The sequence below is a fragment of the Podarcis vaucheri genome (assembly GCF_965113315.1).
Source record: "Podarcis vaucheri genome assembly, chromosome: 7".
Lineage (NCBI taxonomy): Eukaryota > Metazoa > Chordata > Lepidosauria > Squamata > Lacertidae > Podarcis > Podarcis vaucheri.
In genome coordinates, this window is record NC_138765.1 from 59,325,342 (window position 1) to 59,351,762 (window position 26,421).

Below are 26,421 nucleotides of genomic sequence, written 5' to 3' on the forward strand. Positions count from 1 at the left end.
TCTCTTGAGCTCAGATCTTGCTTTTGGGCTGTCCATGGGCATCTGTTGGACCACTGTAAGAACAGGAGGCTCAATCCAGTAGGCTCTTTTTATGTTCTTAAGGTGGGCATCTTCTATCTATCCTCAATACCAAACAGTTAAAGAAAAGCTGGAAAAAACACCTTTGTTTAGGGGAAAATGAAGAATTACCTTTTGTTCTTATAAATGGCACACAAGCCCTTTATAACTACACTGTTAGCTAAAACATAGGGGGTTGATGAGGGAGGAATCCTCCAGAAACAGTAACACATTTGACCTCTTAGCATTAGGAGAAGAAAAATCCTTAACAGCAAAAGATAAACTTTCCAAAATACTTTGCAGCAACAGAATGAAGGAAGATATGAAATGTCTTGGCTGGACTAAAAGACTGCAAAAGGAGCATTTCACCGAGAAGCACAAAACATACTTTGAAGAAACTTTTAGACATGTATAAAATTACTTTGAAAGGGAAAGAGCAGAGAAAGAAGAGAGGAAGGGGGAGCGGGAACCCACACAAATTAGGGTAGTTTTTAGGCAAGAAGCCCACTGTTTGCTCTACTTTGCTTTATTTATTAGTTCTCAAGGTATTTAAAATGCTAGCATTAAAACTGTGGAATGATTTGCAAATGAATGCCGTTGCAGTTGTGAAAATATAACTCACAGCTGAATGTGGGTTATTCAGACAAATGGCCGCTTTGTTCGGTGAGGGGAAGTGAAGTTCTGTGTTAATTTATTACAAACTGCAGCATTTCAACCCTGATGTCCAGGCAACAATGTTTTTTATTTCAAGTAATTTATAAGTACTTCCCATAGCACTTAACAGTGATGTCTTTGGCCCCTTCACCATGGTATCAGAGTGTATATGTATTTACTGTGGGAATTTGTTTTTAATAAAACTGTTGTAAGGCATTTTTATTCCCTTTCTTTGTTGCATTTAAAAAAAAACAAAACATTTGCTGCATAAGTAATGGATTTTATCCCTTCTTGAAAGGCAGCAGATTATGCTGGAACTGTATTTTGCTTGTGTAAAATAATGACAGGGTAAGGAAAGCCTCGAACTTTCTTTCTTTCTTTCTTTCTTTCTTTCTTTCTTCTTTCTTTCCAGCGTAAGCTTCTAGTAAGAGGATCTTCTCAGGGGGGTTTTCAGATGTTACATGGTCACAGTCTAGACTCCAGAGAGACCAGTAGAGTTCTCCTGAACCAAGCTCAGATATAAACCTTGAGAGCATATAAAAGCTTCAAGTAGGGACCAGGGAATAATTTGATTCAGTTCACATTTTCTTCATATAAATGTTTATATACTGCTATATATCATCATTATCACCATCATCATTTACCTGTCCTTCACCCTAAGGTCCCAGGCCGGTTATGACAATTAAACATACATAATTAATATTAAAACATATGATTAAAAACAGTGTGAAGCAACTTACATCTACATAAATATAATTTAAAAACCATATTCAAATGTCAGAATCAGAAATCATCAAACTATTATAGAAGGTGTATTCTTCCTTGCCTGCATAAACCTGATGGAACAGAAAAGTTTTCAGCAGGCATTTAGAAGTTGCAAAAGAAGGTGCCTGCGGAATCTCATAGCATTCTCCAGGACTGGGCTGACAATGACACCAAAGGTTCGGTTTCCTGTTGTTGTCAGATGAGCCTCGTCAACACTCCTGGGTGTGCTGATCATATATCAGAAGGGCAGCAGAAATAATCCCAAATAGCCATCCCTATTCTCCTCATGGGTGATCCCTACAGTCACCTGATCTGATTTGCAGAAAGGTCCTCATGTGCATGCGATGAAGTACTGAAGCCCTTCATAACATCCATTTTGAGATGTATATTCGGATGTGGGGAAAACAGGTTGCACCTGCAGTGTATGTCAGAATGAGATTCCTACCATGGTTCTATTCTTCTTCTTATTTCCCAGGAGGGAGAACGTGGTTTGAGAAATGGGCTCCTGTTTTAGAGGAAGAAGCCGTTAAGTTTTTTCTGACAATTGTTTCACAGATTGCTAGTTACGAGGGCTTACAAAAACACGGCGCCTAATGATGGTCTCATTTGAAAGGTCTCACCCTCCAGATGCTTTCTGTGTTTTCCCAACTTATTTTTGCAGCTGTGAGGGGAAAAACAACACAAGATCCCCTGAACGTGATGTTTCCATCTCCTCAGCCGGTATGGTTCGGCGAGAAACATTATTTATTTATTTATTTTCCAAAATTGTGCCATGGCAAGAATCGTTACGATTTCATTGGTAAAACATTTCATATCAAAATGTGAGGCCCAAGCAAGAGAGGAGAACAAAGGCTTTATTTGGCCCCAGAGATCCAGGGTGTGGCTGCCACAAATATAATTCCTTTGTAATGTGGAAAGAAATGAAGGCTGAACTGCAGATTCATTTATTTATTGCATTTTTCTCCATGTTGCTCAAGGTGGCTTAGATGGTTCTCACCCTCTGTATTTAATCCTCACAACATTCCTGTGAGGTAAGTTACCCTAGAGTAAGCAACTGAGCTTCATGGCCTAGTGGGGATTCAAACCCTGGTCTCCGAAGTCCTAGTCCAACACTTTAACCACTCTTCCACACTGGCTCAAGGATATTTATGGAACCTTGTTTCCTGATATCTATGTATCTTTTACCCAGATCTTATTATATTTTCAGGAGCCAATCAGAAGCAGTGTTAGAAGAGAACAAACACCATTTTGAGCAGTGATATGCTGGCCCAGTCAGACCCCACCTGGAGTTCTGGGTGCCACAGTTTAACAAGCTGGAATGTGAGCAAAGGAGGGCAACCAAGATGATCAAGGGCCTGGAAACCAAGCCTTACGATGAGTGCTTGAGGGAGTTGGGTATGCTTAGCTTGAAGAAGAGAGGACCAAGAGGAGACATGGTAGCCATCTTCAGATATCTAAAGGACTGTCACATGAAAGATGGAGCAAGCTTGTTTTCTCCTGCTCCGGAAGATGGGACATGTACCCATGTATTCAATTTACAAGGAAGAAGATTTCCACTAAACTTCAGGAAGAACTTTATGACAGTAAGGGTTATTTGACAGTGGAACGGACTCCCTTGGAAGGTGTTGGTCTCACCTTCATTGGCGGTTTCTAAGCAGAGGTTGGATGCTTTAGCTGAGATTCCTGCATTACTTGGGGTTGAACTAGATAACCCTCAGGGTCCCTTCCAATTTAACAACTCTATGATTCTATGATCCATCCTCAGAAGTCTCTACCAACTCCCTTCCCCCTTCTGTCACTTGGGTCTTTGCCCATGGCTCTTGAAAGATCACCTAGTCATTTTTTAAGGGACATGGGTCAACAGGGTCTCCTTCTGACATTAAGGATGAAAGTTGCAAGAAACAGGTTCCAAGCTCCCCCGTTGCTTCCTCTGTGTCCCTAGTCTGGGATTCTCTACAACTCTTCCATTTGGACTTACAAAGCCTGTCCTGTCCTAATGGCAGGAAATTGATCCTGCTTCACTGCCCCACCTCCTGAGCAGTTTGACGAGGGGATGCAGTGTTCAAAGCTCCCTGAGCAATTGCTCCGCATCCCCCTGCCATCTCAAACTCTCTCCGTCTATAGAAAAGCTGCAGAAATCCTATTTTAAGACAAGCTGAGCTCCTTTATATCAGCTGCTCTTGTAGTAACAGGCACACAATGGGAAGTTTGATTTTGGTATCAGAAATGTAACAGACAATGACATTACACTTGTAACTTGACTTTGAGTGAATCAATTTCTATGACTGCAGAGGAAATTGAAATGCTGTGGGGGCGGGGGAAGCATATTTGAAGACGATCAGAGGAGGGGGGAATCCTAGTGGGCAGCAGCAAGAGAACTGAAAAATGCATACTCTAGGGAAACTGCGTTGAAGACTTGATTTCTTTGAAGCTGATTCTATTGTTGCCCAAGCAAAGTCTCAGTCAAGCCTGGAAGCTTCTATAAACTTCAAGGACTATTCAGACAAAACCATGAGAAAAGAGTTATTTCTGATGGAACCTGCTCTGGGGTGGGTGGGTTATTCCATAACTGGAGTGCCAACCCTGAAAACTTCCCATTGCCACTCTTGTGAATGACTAAAGGATGGGGTGGGGGGATTCAGAGGGGGTCCTCTGACATTGAGCTTAAATTTCAATGGACCTTAGCTCAAGAAAGCCCATCATCCCTGTAATCAATGATAACTGCACTTGAGTTTATTGAAAGCTTTCTTGCTCTGTGAAAGGAGCCTCAGTTTTTCCATTTTATTCTCAGGGCACTTGGGAATTTCTCAAGAACTTCAGCTGGTGTGGAGTTTTGAGCTTACCTCAACATTGCAAGATGTCTAAAGGGTGATGGGTGGTTTCTTTTCTTTCTTTCTAGGAAACATTTCCCCAGCACTCTGCAGCCTTCTTGGTTGCCTGTGTTTCCTGATCTGAAGGGGGGGGGGAAGCCCCATGGGAGGAGTTATCTCAAGATGGTGTGGACACTTGGGAAGACTGCTGGTTAGATGATTTGTAGAAGGAAAGAAAAGGACACTCGTAAAGCCCCTTGGCTGCCCCAAAAGTAAGTAGATGCACCAAAAGCCCTACTCCAAATGCATGACATTTTCACCAACATTTTCTCTTCCTTTGATGCAATTTATTTTCTATTTGGCTGATGGAGAATGGTGTAAAAATAAAAATGCTGGAGAAATATACATAACTTGCCCCCAAACATACAGAAACAAGGGGTTGGGGATAGCTAGGAGTGCAGTTCCCAGATCAGAGATGGTTACGTACTTAATTCATTCCGGAGGTTGGTTCTTAACCTGAAACTGTGCTTAACCTGAGGTACCACTTTAGCTAATGGGGCCTCCCACTGCCGCCACGCTGCGCTGCACGATTTCTGTTGTCATCCTGAGGTAAAGTTCTTAACCTGAGGTACTACTTCCAGGTTAGCAGAGTCTGTAACCCGAGGTGTTTGTAACCCGAGGTGTTTGTAACCTGAGGTACCACTGTATACTATTTCCTTCTTTTTACAGTCTCAGCTTCTGGATCCAGAAAAAAAGGTAAAGCCACTTCCGTGCTGGAGAGGAGGTGGGGTTGCGGGCTTCATTCCCTCCCCCCACGTGCGTGGGGGCTGGCTTGCAGCCCCCGTGAGATCGGGGAATCCTCGGACGCATCATCTCCCTTGCCAGCCAACCATGGCCCGCGCTATTTAGGGCTGGTGCGGCCGAGGATTTCCCTCTTTCTCCGCTCCAGCATCCCAGCTGCTCTGGTTTCCCACCCTTTAGGTTTGGCTCTCTGACATTGCTATGGACCTTGGTTGGTCGCCGTCAAGGGGCCTGGTAGGAATTTTTTTCCACTTGGCAAATTGGCACCAGCCATTTGTTTGTTTGTTTGTTTGTTTTTTGCCTACCTCGTAGCAAATTGTCACAACTTCCTCGGCATTGGCAGTTAGGCATTGGTAAGGGTATTCTTATGCAAATGAGTCGGGGGGAGGAAGCGCCATCACCTTCCCCCATATTGAAGGGTAGTCCGGTAAAGGATTCCGGGGGGCATTGCCCTGTCTGAAGCCTATGAAGGTGTGGGCTTAAGGCACGCCCCCGAGCGGTGACCCCACGGGAGCTCCTAGTTGACGTGCCTAAGCAGGACTCCCCCTACTGGTGGTTAACCCTTGCTGGTCTTCAAGCAATCAGGCTGAAGCCGGTTAAGCGATAGGACCAATGCCTAAGCCAATACCGCTCAATTCCTGTAATCAGTAAAGTTGTGGCCTATTTTCGCCCATTAACCTAAAATACTGGTGTCCTGTGTCTTTATTTCCGAGGGGGAGGCGGAAACTCGCCACGCAAATTGACTAGTACTCGTGACATTCGCTGAAAAGCCTCTCATCAAATCTTTGAGGTTTTAGGTTTTTTAAAAATCAAGCAGCATATACATTTTTATGAAATACATAAGCTCTTCCTCAAGATTGTGTAGGTTTACAAAGATAAGGAAGTGCAGAGTTATGGAATGTGTACACCCCATACATCTACAGCATGCCCCCCCCAATAATCCCGGGAACTGTAGTTTGTCAAGGGTGTTGGGAATTGTAGCCCTCTGAGGAGTAAACCACAGTTCCCAGGAGTATTGGGGATAGGGGACATGATTTAAATGTGCTCTCAAAGTATGGCGTGTTCACAATCTCAGTCAGTGACTATCCTTATCTGCACTTACTTTAGGGTTGCCATATTTCAAAAAGTAAAAACCAGGACACAATTTTTCATTTGATTTGCCTAGTGCTTTTTTTCTTTTAAAAAATGTTTAGGGGTACACTCATTTTGACTCAAAAAAATCACCATTTTATAGTTCAAATCGGAAAAAATAACGTATTTTTCGCTCTATAAGTTGCACTTCTTCCCTCCTAAAAAGTAAGGGGAAATGTGTGTGCATCTTATGGAGTGAATGCAGGCTGCACAGCTATCTCAGAAGCCAGAACAGTGAGAGGGATCACTGCGCAGCACTCCCTCTCGCTGTTCTAGCTTCTGGGATAGCCACGCGAAGCCTCTTCAGGGCAGCAGGATGAAGGCTCCCCCTGCCCTGAAGAGGCTTCGCATGGCTATCCCAGAAGCCAGAACAGCGAGAGGGATCACTGTGTAGCGATCCCTCTTTCTGTTCTGGCTTCTGGGATTCAGAATATTTTTTTTCTTGTTTTCCTCCTCTAAAAACTAGGTGCATCTTATGGTCTGGTGCGTCTTATAGAGCGAAAAATACGGTAAATACAGTAAATGGACAAAAGTACAAAGATTCACAAAATGTATGCGTACCCCCAGAAAAATAGCACTGGACTTGCCTGACATCCAATGGCAAAACACCACCTTTCAGAAATCCTCCCCACAGAGGTCAATTTCGCCTTTGAAATCCTGGTAATGTCCAGGAAAATCCGGACGTATGGCAGCCCAAACTTACTCCCCCCCCAAAAAAAATATCCCTATCACTTTTAAATATGGGAAGGGGGGAGAATTAACCATAGTGGAGTGGGCACATTAGCCATGCCTGGCTTCCTTGCTTTCTGTGTGTGTGTGATTCCCCCCATCTCACTTTCCCGGTTCATTTCTTTCAAATTCTCAGCAAGTCTAAAGAGGGGAACCTACGCACAGAGAAGAAGGAAGATGGGGGGGGGAGCAGGGGGGAGCAGGAGGAAAGAAAGTAAAAGGGGGAAACCTCCCAACCCTCCTCATGCCAGAGGCGTATGAAATATGAAGGTCTGGCGATTGTTTGAGTTCAGTGCATCGGAATAACATTGGTTAAATTATGGATAGTTTTGAATAGTGTCACTTTTCTCCCTCCTTCTCTCACAGCCCCCCCCCCCCCCGCTCTCCCTTCGTCTTCTGCAGATGGTTGTTCACACACAAGGAGCCTAGGCCTGCATAATTGTATCACTAATAAGCAGTGAGGCAATTAGTTGTGTAAGTGTGCTATAATCATTCCAACAGAAGAGATGACGAAGAGACAAAAAAAGGAGGGGGGGCACCCAAAAATGTCTTTTTCTCAATTCATCAACTGACAGCCATAATTAGATATATATAATTGAAAATTCCACAGTAGGGGGGCCAGCTTATACAAATGAAATTTTTTCTCCCTCGGTTAATTTATTTATTTATTTTTTTGCTTCTCTTATGTATTTTCTAACACCCCCCTACTTCTCCATTTCACTCTAATGTCTCCTCAGAAAAAAAATGTTACTCTGAAGGAACACACGCTATACAAACGTCAGAATAATATGTCTTCTGTTAATATTTTTATTGAACAGGGTGGCTTTGAAATACTTTTTTTTAAGAGGTAAATTTTTAGCCGGTGGCTTAAAAAAAAGAAAGAAGCCAAGCTTTCACAAGCTCCTATCCCCACTCCTCTCTCTCCAACACGCCATCTTTTAGAATATCTATATATCAGTTTTCCAAACATGAAATGTAAAACTCAAGGAAAAAGAGAAGCTCTGTTTTGTTTTTGTATCTCCTCCTTCATTGACATGGAGAAAGCCTGAAGTTTTGGGAGCGGTGGGGGAATTTGTGAATTATAATAGAGAATGACATCACCAAGTATTATGGGAAGTTGAGGGATTTCTTTGGAGCAAAGCCTGATTATCAAAAGGCTATAATTAAATTTGGGCTTTAAAAAAAATGCTCAAGTGCTTATGACTTTGTGGAAACTATGCTCAGAGCAGCTTTTCACTGAATTAATCAGCCTGGAAGATTTCATTATGCAGGAGTCTCTCTTTTTAAACTGTAAGCCCACAATCAGACCCTCTCTCTTTTCTCCTAAAAATTAATTGGACGAACCTTACTCGATTTTTTTAAAGAGAGGACTTCGTAAGATTGGAGCTTGTTAATTAAGTCCTTTTAAATGCCCCCAGCTGTGCAACACATCCCCCCCCCAACACAATTGCATATTTATTTTTAACATTTGCTCCCTCCTTTTACAATAGCAGGCTATTTTTGAAAATACAACAAAAACACACCCTCACAGGCTAAGACACCCATATTGAATGCCAATGCATTATATTCAGCCGTCATGGGAGATTTGCAGGATGCCATCATTACCACCACAGTTCCAGACTAGGGGAAAAAGTTTTTTCCTTGGATTTCACAAGAGTATTTATAGAAATAATTTGCTAATTCTTCTTACAAATGGAGAAAGGGCATGTGAGCACAAAAGAACTAGGGGGTATTTCAGTGTTTTCTTTCAGTTTTTGGCGCCAATGCATCTGCACAAAAGTCATCCGGTGGAGTTTTGGTGGGTGGTGGGTGCAGTTACTTGCAAGGGAGAGAACTGCTTGATAGCCCTCAGTGGCCAATTTGCTGGACACTTTAGTCATGTGTCTCTGTTCTGATTAGGGTTGTCAGGTCAGGAGCATCCCAGCCCCTCAGATTTCAGGGCCCAAACCTGGGGGCATCCTCTGGTGATGTCATGGGGTGGACCATGGAGACGGAGGTTAATTGGGAGAGGAATTCACTCTTTCTTTGCTGTGAGAGCCTTGGTTACTTACCAAGTATTCACACCCGTGCCCCACTAACTAGCATTCACCCAAAACACCTTTCTAAAATCGATTTGATCCATAAGAAATGAGTGAACAAAGGGTTTTGTGACGTTCTTTTAAATACAAGGTGGGTGAGGGTGGTTTTAGTTTTGCAGCTGGCCACAGCCACCCAGTGGCACTCCCAATCTACAAAGGGACACTGTAGGCATTGGACAATGTACTGGACTAGAGTCTTCCAGCACCACCTTCTGGAATGTCCTCTTCAAGAAATAAAACAACACCACTTTAACACTCGTCTCCCATGCTCATCCTGTCCAAACTGCCCAAAAAGTGGGAAGGAAGATAAGCCTGTCAAGAAATGAATGCTTATGTTTTCTTATAACTTGTTTACAGATGTAGTTGGGGACAGTGGCGTAGCGTGGGTTGTTAGCACCCGGGGCAAGGCAAGTAATTTGCGCCCCCTAACCCGTGGATTTGCGCCCCCTAACCCTAACCCCCAGAGGTTGCGCCCGGTGCGGCCGCCCCCCCCTGCACCCCCCACGCTACGCCACTGGTTGGGGATGAAGCGGTTAAACCAAAAGCTTCACAAAACTTGAGAACATAAGAAGAGCTTGCTGGATCAGGCTGAAGGCACACCTAGTTCAGCATCCTGTTGTCACAGTGACCAGCCAGATGCCTGTGAGAAGCCCAAAGCAGGACCTAAACACAAGAACACTCTGCCCTCCCGCAATTGCATTTCTGCCACAACCATTGTGACTAGTAGCCACAACCACTTCCTCTTAACTATGTGCTATAGAATTTGCCCCCACAAGAGGAATAGATGTCCACCAACTTGAATGGCTTTAAAATAGGGTTAGACATATTCATGGAGGATAAAACTATCAATGGCTACTAGCCATGATGGCTATGTTCTACCATCACTATTGGAGGCAAGATGCTTCTGAATACCAGATGGTAGAGATCGCAGGAGTGGAGAGTGATGTTGAGCTCAGGTCCAGCTTGTAGGTTTACCACAGTAAACTGGGGAAACAGGATGCTGGACTAGATGAGCCACTGGCCTGATCCAGACCTGATTCAGAATTGACATTTCTATAGGTGCACCAAAAGAAAACATATTCATAGATTCAAATAAACAAAGATAGTATCACTAGATTGTGTGAGTCCAAATGCTCTAACTGAACATCTATATTTAGTAGTCCATCTACTTATTATGGTAAGAGCATTCATTATATTCCAAGTAATGGCTAGAGACAGCTTCTGTCAGTGGATATACGGCTGAGAAAAACCTGGAACACCAAGCTCATGTTCAATAACTTGCAGTGGCGAGTGGTGCCCATTGGGACTGGTAGGGCAGAAGTTGGAACACAACAGTAGGTGGAGTCAGAGCCAAATGGCAAGCAGAGCAAACTAATTGTAGTCTTCTCCTCATCTTTCTCCTTGCTACAAGGGCAACATTGAGAGTAGAGAGGAAGAAGCTCACAGGCAGTGCTGCCCATGGATTGGTCGTGAGTAAGAAGGCAGGTAGGGGATGAAGGCAGGCTGAGGTTGGTGGGGACCAGCCTTCACTGATGATTTCACCCACTTTAAATGACTCTGAGGTTGAATACACCATACAAATACAGTGGGGTTCCTTCATAATAATAAGGTCCCCCAATCTGGTGGTGGTGGTTATAATTAAGTGCTGTTCCCTGCTCTCCCCACTGAAAAGGCTCTCAGAGAAGCCAGTCAACAAAAATGCTTATAGGGCTGAAACTATCCAGTGTTTGTCCTACTCAGAGTAGATCCACTGAAATTGATAAATGTCAACTAACTTTAATGGGCCTACTCAGAGTAGTACTAACATTGGATAAAGCTCATAATCCAAAATGTACAACAGAAAAGGAAGAAAATGCTTGGAGTGAGGAGGAAAAAAGCAAATTCAAGCAGCAATTCTTAAAGTTAAATAGCATAATCTTCTCTCTGCTCCCCTTCCTTCGACTGCCGTAGCCTGATGGAGTGGCTCCTGCCAGGTGACTGTTGGGTAGAAATGTGCCAGCTGAACAATGTTTACTGAGAAATTTTGGCTCTTGTTATCAAAGGCTTTGGAAGATAATCTCTTTTGTGTGTATTGTTTTGAACAGTAATTTATACTTTTTAAAAATCTTTTTTTGTAGTTATTTTTTTCTGCTAACTAATAAACAAAAACAGCCTTTGGTTAATATAAAATTAATAAATATGTCTTTCTTCGGTTTCCTAAACTTTCCCTCCTAGTTCTCATTACCCATTTTGAATAACACTCTCGTCTTTCGTTCCCAACAATGCAAATCAGCTACGGACAAAGAAAGAAGACTTATTCTGGGGAGATGTTCTTTAAAGCAAATAATCCATTTCCTCCTTTTTGTTCCAGCAGCTGTCTCAGGTGCTCTCCCTCTTGCACTACGTAATAACAGATCAGATGGTCCACCAACTACATTCATAAATGGCAGTCATAGTCAGCTCCTTTTTTTAAAAAAAGAAGAAGATAAGAATGAATGCTTTTATTTCATTTCATTTATAGGAGGATTCTTGGCTGCTTTTCCAAGGCACATAATGACACATTTGCTGTTTTGTGTTTCTAACTAAGTAATGGCATAGTTCCTCTAAACCATGAAAAATGGTGTGTTTGATCAAACAAGAAAGGATGAACTTCTGGGAAATTCCATTCAGAAGAGTCTGAATTAGACCTAGGAGTTATTCTCTTTCCCTGACGCCCCAACGCCAAGCTGGACTATAACTCCACTGGCACCTCACTCCTGCCTTTTTATGAATTCATTGAGTACAGTTCTATCAACACAAACTGTGCTCAACTGCTGAAGGCTCAATTCTCAAACATATGGATATGTTGAAAATTAAATTGCAGGGTTTATTTGAATTTATAGAGAGCTCTGTGAATGTAGTTTTGAGATACAGTTTCCGTCAAGCAGATAGATGTCACCTGCCACAAGTAACTTGATTGTATAATGTTAAAATGCCACATTCTCTTTGTAGGTAATTCTATTCAATCACACGTTGCAAAGATTTCAGTAACGAAGACTTGAATATCTCTGGCTGTCGGAGAGGGTTTTTTCCTCCCCTCCCCTCCACCACCAGCTTTCTTTTCTTAAAAATCTCGCTTGGAAAGAGACTGGTATTCTTTGATCAAATGGAGTCCAGTTCTTTCATTTTAAGGTGAGGGGAACCCACAGCCATTGGCTGCTCTCTGTGGGGACCACATAGTGCCAGAGAGCCCTACCCATGTTCCCCTGCTGCCCAGCCTATCAGCTGAGCAGTGGAGGGAAGATTACTGTCCCCATGCTGCGATTTCGGCTGCAGTTGGATCATTGACAAGGAGAGCTTAAAGCTTCTGCCCCCTCAGCAATCCCAATGCATAATGCGTTTTTCTACTCCCCTTTGCCACACTGCTAAAAGGGAGAAAAATAAAATAAAATAGAACAGAAATAGAACAGAAATAGAACAGAAAAATAAAATACAACAAAATGTAATACAAACTATTAAACAACAGTTGACATAAAATGCCCATAGCAAGTATAGTAGCAGCTTCAAACTTAGAACGGACCTCACCTATCACAACTCCCTGCCTCTAAAAGCCTAGTGAAAGATGTATGTCTTCACTGGTCACTGAAACAAATACACTGTAGAGGCAGAGTGTATCCCTGTGGGAAGAATACTCAGCAGCTATGGAGCCACCACCCAAAAGGCTCTTCCTTGGTCCCCACCCTCATTCAGAGAAGGGACCACCAAGAAATCCTGACTGCTGATCCACCGCTGAATGGGCAGGTGGATCTGGGAGAAGGTTCCTTCTCCTTGGGCTCTGGATCATTCAGGGCTTTAAATGCCAATGTAAGCACCCTGAATTGGGCCTGGAAGGTGACAGGGAACCAGCTTAGATATTTAAGAATAGAAGTAATATGTGATTGGCCTACGGCTCCCACCAACACCCTGGCTGCTGCTTTTGGCATGAGCTGCAGCTTCTGAAACGTCTTCAAGGGCAGCCCCTCATAGAGTGCATTACAACTTGGAGGTTACCTGAGCATGGATACCTGTGACCATATCATTCCTATTCAGAAAAGGCTACAGCTGGTGCCACAGTTGCCCTGGGAAGCTTTTTCAGCTAGAGGTTAGGGTAAAAGCACAATAACTATGGTAACTAACTAACTAACCAGTTCAGGATAATATGGTGTTCAGAGAGCTGACATACTTCTCCCTTTCCAATAAGGTCTAAGTTCTGAGGAGCTTTCATCAGGTATGGTATGTCTGTTATGAACAAAAGTGTAACACCCCCTTCATTTATTTTACTTATTTAAATGTATTTAAGGTTTTTCTATCCCGTAGGCTAGTCAGCTCACGACAATATTTGAAAAGCACACAGAAAATTAAACACAAGGATTGCAGCACTTGGTCAATTATTCAGTTAATCAATTACAAGTCTTTTGATTGATGGAGAAAGCACTCTCAATTAATTGGGCAACATGGTAGTTATTTTTCATAAAAGTTCTTGAAGCGATGGGCATCATCATGGACATGATCAAAACCCCAAAATAGAAAGAGCCAGTGTGGTGTAACAGAGTGTTGGACTATGTCCTAGAAGATCAGGGTTCAAATCACCACTCAACCATGAAGTTGACCAGGTGACTTGGGTCCAGTCATTGCCTCTCAGCCTAACTCCCTCACAGGGTTGTTGCCAGGATAAAATGAGAAGAGGATAACCATGTAAACCGCTTTGAGGTCCTTGGAAGAAAAGGTACTATATACATGTAATCATCATCATCATCATCATCATCTGACCTGCCCCACTGAAATAGGAGCTGGCATCAGACTTACAATTGCTATGAATTGGCTCTGTTAGGGTTGAGAGGGAAGGGGACAGTGCAACAGGACAAGGCCCTGATGCTGTCTTTGTCTCCCTCCCCTCAACCTCTTCCTTCCCACTAGGGATGGGTGAATTGGCCTGTCAGTTTTGGTTTCTCTCAGCTTCTCATTTTTCCTATCTTAAGTTCCATCCAATGTTTTCATACCAATCTGAATTTTTTTTTAAAGTCCTGATGAAAATTTATCAGCATTTTAGTGCAAATCTCTTATCATATACACATTTTGTATGCAATTCTGCCTGACATGCACATTTTTTTGTTGCTTTCACTAACATACATTTATATGCATGATTTGCCTCAATGCATTAATCTTTGTACTGATTACCTTGCAGGAGAACTGCACTGCAAAATTTGCAGAAGGGTGAATTTCAAAGCATGGCTCTGTTTCGGTTTGAAGGGACACTTTTAATGCAAACCAATTTGAATTTCTTCCCCATCCTTACTTCCTACAGGGAAGTTGGTGTCAGTTAACCCAGTGAGGGGCAGGAGAGAGCTGCTGCAACTGGCTCAGGCCCCATATTATCTGCCTCACTCTTCTTCTTTCCTACATGGCAGGTGCACTCTCTCTCTCTCTCTCTCTCTCTCTCTCTCTGTGTGTGTGTGTGTGTGTGTAGGAAATAATCCAATTGGAATATTGGGAGTACTGTATATGGGAGCCTTAACTAAACACTGACAATGTACTGAGAGTCCTAAGGATGTCCTTCAACCATAGAGCATCACATAAATGATGAGCCGATTTTAGGGTTGGCTGGCTCTGGAGGGTTTAAGATTCCCCCAAGTTTATTGCTGTGAAATTGCTGTCAATCTGGGAACCGGAAGCACAAATTCTGCCTGCAAATGTGCTCATGGGATAACAGTGTTGTTTTAAAACTGATCAGTGTTTGGGGGAGCAGGAGAAAACTTCTGGCAGCAAATTAACTATCTGAAGAGGAAACCAAGTAGCAAGAAGAAAAGAAGCTATAAGACCCCTTTCTAGTTTGAAATATAGACACATTTGAATAGCATCCATGTATGCCAGGCTCTCAACATTTTGCGTGGGTGCAATGAGGACTCATTTCTTAATTAAAGCACAGGAAATGGTGTGGGGCAGTGTCCTTTCTGGGCATATGGGAAAGGGAAATATGATATGCACAGAGACTGACAGGAAGCTTTCTCTCACTCACCCCCACTTTTGTTAAAAAAATTTATTACCCCATCTCTTTGAAAGCAGTGTACTGTATCAACGGCCTTGATGTTTTTAGAACAAAGAATTTATGGTCTCTTGAGGTGCAACACACCTTCCTTTGTTTGCTGAAATATATATCATCATTTGGTGCTTTGTAGGAGCAAAAGTAATTTAAAGGAAACTGCCAGAGTAATATACAAACCATTAAATCTGCCCATTAATATATTTGTAGCATTATAAACATGAGGATTTGGGGGAAGACAGAAGCTAAAATCAACTTATTTGAGCTTGCCATTGTTAGAAGGTGATGTACTTTCTTTCCTGCCTTATACTTCATTGCCTAAACACATTTGTGGATGTTCACCCTGTGGGTAATGATGGGGCATCCATACAAGGCAACTAGGGTCTAGGGTGACCTTAATGTGGGTACGGAGCTCATGGACTGCCTCTTCTCATATGAACTTACCTGGACCCTACATTTGTCACCCGAGGCTCCTCTCTGTGTGCCTCCTTCAAGGCCAGACAAAGGGTGGCAATGGGCCTTTTCATTGGCAGCTACCAGATTGCAGTATGCTTCTCAGAGAAACTTACATGGCACCAACGTTGTCAGCCATTAGGCACCAGACAAAAACATTCCTGCTCATCCAGGCTTTTCAATTTTTAAATAAATCATAATATGGAAGGTCCCATCAGTATTGGCATTCCACCAGCTCTTGAAGACACACCTGTTTAGCATTTCCCTGCTCTCTTACAAAAATGGGCTTATTTGTTATATATTTTAATTATGAATGTTTGGGCATAGTTGTTTTACTATACATTTCAATTAAGGGCAGTTGTATTTTTAGAATTGGTTTTCTTTATTGGTATTCCTTTATAATAAGCACATGCATTTAAACAAAAACTAATAGGGGGCAGACAGTGAGTCCCTGCTATATCTCAGCATAAATGTTATTCCACAGATCAGGGGCAACCACACTAAAAGACCTGCTCAGAGTTACTAAGAAGGTATTTGGAACTTGTAGGAGAAACTGTAATCTATTGGGTAGATAAGGCAGTCTATAAAGCATATATACTCTCTGTCTTTCAGGGGTGCCAACTTTGGCTCCAGATTATGGGTGTTCAGTGGTGCACACTATATAACATGATGTCCTGCTGTCATGGCGCACGCATTGCAGCGGCACCTGGGAGCCCCAGAAGTCGCTTCTGATGCCATTCCTATTTCTTAAAAGAAAAAAAATCAGCTAGGAAAGAGATTCTGCAATCTCCAGGCAATTGTTTCCAAGATATAGTAGAAAACCTGCAATAGCAAACACTTTCATTTAATGGAAAATTAATTATGCAACACAAAGCCTCTGATCAAGATGCTAGCAGTGACAAGCACTGTCTTTCTGATGTGCTTGTATCATCATCACAGATTATTTTTGACACACACATTTCAACAACAAATAGAATCATCACCTTTCACACTAAACTGACATCTGAGGATAATCCCATCTTGTCAGGAGGTCTAGAAAATCAAATGCCAGTATCATCACAAAAGTTGGCAAGAGGAAGGTTGCTGATTGATGCCATCTGTCTTCATAGAGAAAAGTCTATGAATTTTCTAGTGTGAACACATGAACACATTCTAGTGTGACCAAGCTCCCACCAACATCAAATACTGAAAGCTCCCGGCTTCCACCAAAGAATCCTGGGAACTGTAGTTTGTTAAGGATGTTGGGGATTGTAACTTGGTAAGGAGGAAAGTACAGTTCCCAGAATTATTATTTTTTTTTGGGGGGGGGCAACCCATGTGCTTTAAATGTAGGTGGTGGATATGACCCAAGAAACAGAACCTGGGATTGGGCTATGCAAATGAAGAGATTGGTCTGTAGCCCCTTCATTGCAGTAGTCCAAGTGGGAGATAACCAGAGTATGTACCGCTCTGGCAATACAGTGTGCAGGCAGGTAAGGTCTCAGATGGCATACCAGATGGAGCTGGTAGGCAGCCACCCTGGATACACAGTTGACCTGTGCCTCCATGGACAGCTGTGAGTTCAAAATGGCCCCAAGACTGCACATCTGGTCCTTTAGGGGCACAGTTATCCCATTCAGGACCAGGGAGTCCCTCACACCTGCCCACCCCCTGTCCCCCAGAAATGGTACTTCTGACTTGTCAGGATTCAACCTCAATCCTTTGACCACCATTCATCTTCCAGCTGCCTCCAGACACCCACACGGGACATTCACACAGTACAGTGACCTTCCCCATGCAAAACACTTGTCCTCTATCACTGAACCCTTCCTCCTAGTTTTAGGGTAGCTTAGTGGAAGCTTAATGGAGTTCAGCTGATGTCTGTATTTATACATTTAAAGCATTCATCCTCAGCCTTTCATCAGGGGCACCTGATGGAGAGGGCAAGCTCATAGGCAGCAATGACAGTAGGCAGGAGGGGTCACACTCGGGGGCAAGGATCAGTCACACTTGGGGGCAAGGACCTACTGGGGTTAACTTGCTGAGGAGGCCCTCAAAATTTGATGGTGGTATATTGCCTTTCCTCATATCCACTGTTACTTTTTTCTACTTGAGGTATAGGACAAGATGGCACCCCCTCCATTCCATACAGAAGCCAGCCAGCCAGACGTCAACATCATGGATGGCACAGTGTCCTGTGGGTTCAATTACAGGGCAGAGGCCATACTGCACAGACACTCCTGTCCTCAGAGGCATAAGGCAGTGCAACTGGTTCCACTGCACCGGGCACTGAGCCGAGGGGGCACTGCAGGGCGCGGCAACTATGATGTCGTGAATTGAGCAGAATTGAAGGGAAGAGGCAGGGTGCAAACCAAACTTTGGCCTCAAACAGGGTGCCGCCTCTCTGCCTCTCCTTACCAGAGTCTGCTGCCAGAGATGGCTGAGTCCCATTGCCTAATGGTAGTACCAGTCTCAGTCATCTGCCCCAACCCTAAATGGCTTTCATTCCCATCTTGAGACCCAAATCCTCAATGTACTCTGAGACATCTGCCCCCGCTCTTTTACAAACAATGTGGAGTAGATTTTTGAGAAAGCAGAATTCACATCTATCAGTAGCTCATTAGAATTCAGGCCTATACATCAAAGCTGCCTGTGGTCCCTTTCCCTCTCCTTTCATTAATTAGTACTGTCATTTTTAACATGCTGTGAAGGGAAAAGAATGGGGTCTCCAACCCCCTAATTCCCACCCCTTCATTCTCCCCCCCCCCCCCCACTCCATAACAGGTATCTCACCCTGAAAAATGCTTAATAGGCCTAATTTTCAAAGTTGTTAATTCATTGGGGGATGGAATAAAGATTTTGGGGGTGGGGACACAGTGAGTACACAATTCAATGCGAACCTCTGGATTATCTTCTGGATTTGTATTTCTGGATCCAATATGAAACACCATTCTCCTTCCAAATCCACACTTCTCCAAAGATTGTGATGCAGTTCTCCAACCAAAGTATGTGGGGAAAGAAAGGTGTGCATTACTGAAAATTTAATGCAAAAGTGTGTATTAGCGAAAACAATGTACAGAAAAAAACATGATATTAGAAACTTCAAGACTGCACACGTCAGGCAAAATTGTGCAGACAAAGGCACATACAATAATAAATGTGCATAAAAATAAGAATTTTCATGCAGACTTTAAAAAAAAAATAACCAGCAAACAAACACATGCAGCAGTAGGGCAAATTGAATTTAAGATTGTGGGGTGGGAGGATGAGAAAATGAGAGACTATAAATGTGTATATCCAAGGGTAGAAGAGGAAGGAACTGGATTAAATTTGGATTGCTTTCCCATCAACAAAGCTGGTACCTGTTGGAGCTGTTTGTTTGGTTCTGTTCTCTGTGTGTGACATCTCCAAATGTTTAGGTGTGTGTGGTTTTTTTTTAAAAAGCACACCAAAAACAAAACAAAACCAAAATGTCAGGTTGTGGAACATTTTAGCAGCAGAAATTCCTGGTAATCCAATCCCTTGAATTTGCATGAGTGTCTTAAAAGTGTTTTGAATGCAAACACAGGAGAGAAGCAGCCACGATGGTCACTCCTCTACTTTTAAATCTTCTTACCGTCTCATTCTGCTGTGTGGCCTGAGAAGGGGAGGGAGGGTCAAAAGGTTTTGGCACAGCAGTAGAATTCTAGAAATAATCACCTTATAGACCCACTAAATCAATCATAATTAATGCACTTGGCTACTTCTGTCAGAGCTCTGCTGCTAGGGGGCAAAATAGAGAAGCCCTTTCTAATACAATTTGAAAAGAGATCAAATCTGTCATTTCCTCTAATAATTGAGCCAAATGAGAAAAAAAGAGAGGGGTCAGGGGTCAGCTGGTGACCTTATGTAAAACCCAATAATGCATAATTCATTTTCATTTTATGGAATTTATAAGATTCTGTAAACTGTCAGGGAGAGAAACCCATCTGCTCTCACTTCCAGCAGTAACTGTCCCTACCCCTTGCAATAACGGTGAAACAGAAGAAACTTCTTTTATTTATTTCATGGGAGAGGTGCATTCTTCCAGTGGAAAGCTTTCTGCAGGGGCTGGTATTTAATTCATTCTCCCAAGCGTGTGAAGTTAATAACCGCAGTTCTTTGCGAATGATATAAAACCTGTAATTTATTTATTGAGTGTTACAAATACAGTTAAAGCGTGTTTTCATGCAAAATGGATTACCTTCTCTTTTTGATCATTGCCAAAAAGAGAACAGGGGATCTGGGGTAGTAGGGGGGAGAGAGAGAAAATGCTAGGTGTAAAAACTGCACCTGATAAATACATATGAACACTGAAAAAGTGAAGCCCCATCCTGTCGATTGAGCCAATTGGTGATCAAAATGTAAGAACGTAAGAACACAGGAGGCTGACTTATACAGAGTCAGAATATTGGTCCATCTAGAGCATTTTCATCTGCACTGACTGGCAGAAGCTCCCTGGGGTTTTAGAAGTATTTTGTAAGCCTACCTAGAGATCTGCACCCAAAACAGGTGCTCACCCACTGAGCTATGGCTAGTTGGACTAGAGTGCTCAGTAATTTATTACCAGGAGCCAATGGGCAGAATCCAAAGGCTCCCTTCCTCTGATGGAAGATTCTTCTTCTACTTGATAGTGTCCTCTGATGAAAAGAGTCCTTTAGCCAGTAGAAGATCCCCTCATAAGAGGAAGGGGACTTTTTTTTATAAATACAACCAACTGTGTTGTAGGCTAGAATCAACAACTTTTAAAAAGGCTTCAGATTTCTCCTCTGACCCAAACCCACTGGATAGTCTCCAGAAATTGGCTTCACCTTAGATTGAGTCCCCAGGGATGTGGGTGGCACTGTGGGTTAAACCACAGAGCCTAGGACTTGCCAATCAGAAGGTTGGCGGTTCGAATTCCCGTGACGGGGTGAGCTCCCGTTACTGAGCTCAGTCCCTGCTCCTGCCAACCTAGCAGTTTGAAAGCACGTCAAAGTGCAAGTAGATAAATTTCTACTTCCCGGAGGGAAGGTAAACACCGTTTCCATGCACTGCTCTGGTTTGCCAGAAGTGGCTTAGTCATGCTGGCCACATGACCCGGAAGCTGCACGCTGGCTCCCTCGGCTAATAAAGCGAGATGAGCGCCGCAACCCCAGAGTCGGCCATGACTGGACCTAATGATCAAGGGTCTCTTTACCTTTACCTAGATTGAGTCCCAATCTGTTAAAAAGGAGAAATTGTGTCACATTACTGCAGCTTTATTCTGGGAAAGAACAAGATGAGAAAGCACTTTGAGTTTGTTTCTAACTCATGAAAGAGATGAGGAACCTGTGGCTCTCTGGATTAGGGCAGTCCAACATCCAGCCCTTGAGATCTTTTTTGGAGGGACCTCAGCAACATTTGATGTCCCCTCCCTGCAGCTTTTATGATACCTCCCCAAATTTAGGTAAGGGAGGTGCTGGGCTTTGGGAAGGAGGCGTGAGGGCTCTGACAGGGTCCTAGTCTCCTTAACCTCCTTCTCAAAGCCTAGTTAGAAATTTCCCAGCTTTGGGAAGGAGGTGGGAGAGTTCTAGGACCCTGCTACAACCTTGTGCCTCCTTCTCAAAGCCCAGCACCTTCCTTACCCAGCTTTGGGAAGGCAGCGTAAAAGCTGCAGGGGGTGTGTGTGTGTGTGTGTGTGTCAAATTTTGGCCTTGTTCCCTGCCTCTGCGTGGCAGGCAGTGTGTGGCCTATAGGTTTGGAGACCCTCCAAATATCCTTATTTTCCAGGGACATCCCTGATTTTGAGAAGCTGTCCCAGTTTCTGATTTAATCCTGGAATGTCTCACTTTTCCTTAGGGTGTCCCTATTTTCATTGGAGAAATGTTGGAGGGTATGGAGTTATCCAACCCCTGTGCTGCCTGAAGGCAATCCTGTATAGGGAAGGTTTTTTTTAACGTTTAATGTTTTCTTACGTTTTTATATATGTTGGAAGCTGCCCAGAGTGGTTAGGGCAACCCAGTCAGATGTCTGGGGTATAAATAGTAAGATTATCATTATGGAATGAGACGTCCCTATTTTCATCGAAGAAATGTTGGAGAGTATGAGTTTGCTATGGCTCTTTGATAAAAGCTGATTCTAAGACCGTTCCCAAGAATTTGTGTGTGTGTGTGTGTGTGTGCGCGCGCGCACATGTGCATGCACTCACACATTTATTGTGCTTGAACTTTTTTTAAAAAGAGAGAAAGCCTGAAAAGGGTTGTTTTTTTGTCAGGGGGAACTCACCAAAACTCAGTTCTGGAACCTCTCAGGTGAATTCTTGCACCTCTCAGGTGGGCGCCATTGCCATTTTAAGAGAAAGAGGGAGGCATTCATGGTGAGTTCCAGCACCTTGTTTTCTAGAAAAATAGCACTATATGCCACCCATCCAACCAAGTTCTCTGGGCATTTTACATAAACAATAAATTACAAAACAGAATTCATGCCCCAAATGCCAACCCCTAGTAAGTAAAATAAGCATGAAACACAGCGATGGGAAACTTGGTGCAGAAACAGAAGCCCCCGCTAGATTTTAATTAAAAGGCCTGGGACCTGAAGTTCTTCAGCCAACATTTACAAGCTCACAGTTTAACTTGTAAGGGATATCTAGATATACAGTACACACGTTTCCAAGTGGTTGGGTTTAGGCCAAGTGCACACACAGAGACACATTTCCTTTGCAACACAGAAGCTGACGGCAAGAAATAAATAATAATTTTGATTTATTTAAGCTCTGATCCTGTTTCGAGAAATAAAATCAATTAGAGCAAAGAATTTATAGTTCTATATGCTTTGGAGAAGGACACTGTTATGGCTGCAATAAATAAAGTATATGGTTAAGTATAAGTTCAAAACTATTATGACTTAACCACTTCCTTCCTGTAATTTAGGGGTCCAGCTTCGTTAGGTGTTGCAGTGGATTTGCTGGAGTGCCTGGCCAAACAAAAAGGGCTCAGGGAATGTGGGCAGATGACCTACGTTGAATTACAATAAAATGGATAAGAATCCATGCATCTTCCCCAGGCTTGTTTGCAACGTTTGGTGTGATTTCTTTTGCTGCTAAATAGCATGGAAAGAGTCCTCTGTAATACGTTTCCATGTAAAATTATGTCAATGGATTGCCTGCCATGATGGCAAGTGGTGTGTGTGTTCATGGAGTAAAGCCCTATACCAGTCACCTACAACCAATCCCCTACAGATGACGTGGACTCGGACTCCAACTCCCACTGGCCAAGGATGGTGCGATTTCCACTCCAAAATATTTGGAGGGCACCACGTTGGAGAAGGCAGCCCAGGACTGTGGAGAGATCACAGGAAAATGTGAATGAATCTTTCCATGTTCTTTCCAAGAGACTTGAGAAACCTAGGAAGCTGCCTTCTGCTGAGTCAGACCCCTGGTCCATCTTGCTCAATAGTGTCTACACTGAATGACAGCAGATTTCCAGTGTTCCAGGCGGGCTCTCTCACGCAGTCCTATTTGGACATGCTGGGGATTGAACCTGGGACCTTCTGCATGCAAAACAAATGCTCTTCCACTGAGCCATGGCCCTATCCTCACATTGCACCTTGCCTCTGGAAGCTTTGTTCAGGAACAGTTTCTAGGCCAACTGCAGCACTGAACCTAGATGCCACGCTTTATAACCTTTCCCCATTAGAATGACGATAAACCATTGGTTACTTTCTCCCATATCAAAGTCCACTGAGGTTGCAGAATTTTTGTCCCTTCCTAATGTTCTGCAAGAGTGATGTACCAGAGCCTGGGGCAATTTGTTCCCCTGCCATTGGTGTACCAAAGCTTGGGGGTGAGCCTGTCTCCTGCCATTGATATATCAAAGCCTGGGGCAATTCTGCACCCTCCCAATGGTACACCAGAACCTGGGGCAATTTGGTCCTCACTCACTGGTGTATCAAAGCCTGGAGTAATTCTGTTACCTGTCGATGGTTTACTAGATTGCTGCATAAAACTTACTAGAAACCAGCCCCTATCCACAAAGTCCTACTTCTTCATCTACATAGCCCTATTATGTGTTGCAAGCGTATGGTGCAGTATTTTCCAGAACTCTAGAATACAGCTTTAAGATATGCTGATTATGATTGCATGAGGATAATATGCAAAGAACTAAAATTCTGCTCAGTGTCATATGCAGGTGAAAAGTTTATCCAAAATTTTATATCCTAGCTGGGTACTATCAACCATAATACAGCAGGTTTCCGCCGACTTACTGTGCCTTTTAAAAATATATTCTACATTCTTTGTCTGATGTTAATTAGAAGCAAAAAGCCTCTTTCAATATGCAATCAAGGAATGGGGCAGCTCAATCAGAATTTATACCATCAGCTGTCAATGGCCTGACCGCAAGGCCTTAAAATTATGTATCTTTGATTATATTCACGTTTAACCTTATATACAGAAGCCTTATTTTATTATCCAAAATAAGAGCCCAAATAAAAGAAAATGAGCTTCATTCATTCATCAGTGGCTGCTGTTTTCCCTCCCTCCATTGCTAATCATGAGTTTAATTTTTAATGGAAAAGCATTGCTGGCACAATTAACACTCAATTTACATGTGCATCCAAAGACCCAATTAATTAAATTTTATTGATGCCTTGTTGCTCTTTAAAATGTTTTCCAAATGCATCCAAAAGGATTTGAAATAGCTTCTACTGGGTACCAGTGCTTACCTTTTCCCTTGAGTGGCATCCCCAGCATTGGGATTTACCAATGTGCTTGTTACACCAGACCTAAGATGTTCACAAAGATAACATGTGTAGTTCACAATGTCACAATGGCATACACAACTATACTTCAGAGCAGCCTTCCACCAACCTGGGACCCTTCTGATGTTTTGGACTCCAGTTCCCAGCAGTCCCCATGATTCTGGGCAATGTTTGGGAGTGATGGGAGTTGTTGTCCAAGGGTATCTGGCTGGGGAAGGTTGGGGACGTGAATTGGTCGTCAGCTGGTGGATTGGGTTGTGCTTAGGTGAGTAATATCAGTGACACTGAACTGGAGCCCTACATATGCTGTTGGACTACAACTGCCACCATCTTTGACCACTAGCCATACTTGATGGGAGTTGGAGTCCCTAATATCCAGATGATTCCATATTAGTGATCTCTTGGCTAGATGCTACTGGACTAGACAAGCCAGGAAAATGATGAGGAGATAGACACTGAGGGCAAATAAAATAGCTGGTTAGAAGCACGGAAGGGCAGCCTAGCAGCTCACCCCACAACATGTCATAATGGATGGTAGCAAAGGGCCACAAAGGGTCAGCTTTGGGGAGATGAAGACACTGGGAAAAGACATTCTCAGGTCAGTCAGTAGGCCTACACATGGAGCAGGGGCCCGTGGCACCAAAAATAGGGCTTGGTGAACTCGTGTAAGGGAGGACAGAACCTCCATTGAGGTGCCCTGTTGGATCAAGCCAAAGCATCCTCTTCTCATAGTGACAAAGTAGATGCCTGTGGGAAGCCCACAAGGTGGACTTGAGTTAAGGCTGCCAGACCTTCAGGTGTGCCTGGCCCCCTCCAGGTGGCAAGTGGTGGCTTGAATCTCCAGGCTGGGTGAGAGTGCCTTTAATAAAATGAATAAGCAAGAAGATCCTGCATGCAGCTTGTGTTAAACTGTTAATATACTTTAAAATTATTGTTTGATCGTCGTCGCCCACCCAAGTGCAGGGAAGTAGGTTAGAGATTTTAATTAGTTAATTGCTTAACACTAAATGGGAACATGTGGCTTCCAAAGGAATGGCCTGGTCCTTTGTTTGCTGGCATCAGCTGTTTGATATGATTTAAATCTTGTTCCCTCAGCCCCTTAATCCTTCCTAACTCCGACTCATAAGGAGCGGCGAGATGATTTTCGCAAAGCGTGTTGACATCTCAGCGCCGCCCTGCAAATAACGTTTGATGCAGCGAGTTCGATATGAATTAAACTGTTACGGCTTCTGCAGTTTATTGTTTACAAATTTGCCTTTAAATAGAGATTTATTGGACATTTCAGTTCCGTGCTGACAGAGCGATATTAATGTTCTCACAAGGGGTGTGTGAGTAAAGCAATCTCTCGCCGGGCTCAGAGAATATCTGTAACTGTCATTCAGGGAGAAGTTTCTTTATTCCTTCCCTCCCTCCCTCTTTGAATTGATCTCCTGTTCAAGCAATAGCTTGGCCTACAGTCATAGCAGATATGGGGACCTCAGGTGGCCTGTGGGGGAAGCCCCCCATTCCAGATATAAGAACGGTCAGTAATGAGGGCTACAGTGGTCAATGGGTCAATTGGTTAGGTCAGGAGTAGCCAATGAGGTGCTCTCCAGATGTTGAAAACTACAAATCCCATCATCCCTGATCATTGGCCTTGCTGGTTGGAGCTGATGGGAGTTTGACTCCAAAAACAACTGGGGAACAGCATGCTGGCTTCCACTGGAGGTTCATTGATGTGCAATGCAAGACTATGGTCACATCAATACCATGCATTTAAAGCACTATGATACCACTTTAAACCTAGGAAGATAAATGTTCTTCAAATCATTCAGAATCCTTCATCACAATCCTTGTTATATTCACATTATATGGGCTAATCTATATTTACAATGCTTGTATCGAGGTTCCTGCAGTAGAGATTTTGCCAGATACCCTTTGGATCCCTTCTGGAAATACAGTTCAACTTTTTAAAACAGGAAAGGGGAAGCTACACCCTCCAGATGTTGTTAGATTGCATCTCCCATCAACCCTGGCCAGCATGGTCCATGATCAGGGACATTGTAGTCCAAGAACATTGGGTGGCAGTGGGGTGGCACAGCATCCACATACCTGCCCTAGGATATGTCCATTAGATGGTTGGGATGTTTCTCCTGGTGGAAAGTCACCTTCTGTGGGCAGAGGTTTCTTCTCACACATCCTCCAACTTAAC

At 43.3% G+C, this 26,421-nt stretch overlaps 1 long non-coding RNA gene across 1 annotated transcript in view; it reads right to left on the reverse strand.

The window, feature by feature from the left end:
• Window positions 1-20,449: 20,449 nt before the first annotated feature.
• Window positions 20,450-26,421, reverse strand: part of LOC309537895 — a 216,448-nt gene continuing 210,476 nt past the window's right edge. The window contains exon 3 of the long non-coding RNA XR_014222048.1: window positions 20,450-20,507. This is a non-coding gene — a long non-coding RNA (uncharacterized lncRNA). The remainder of the gene's footprint in view (window positions 20,508-26,421) is intronic.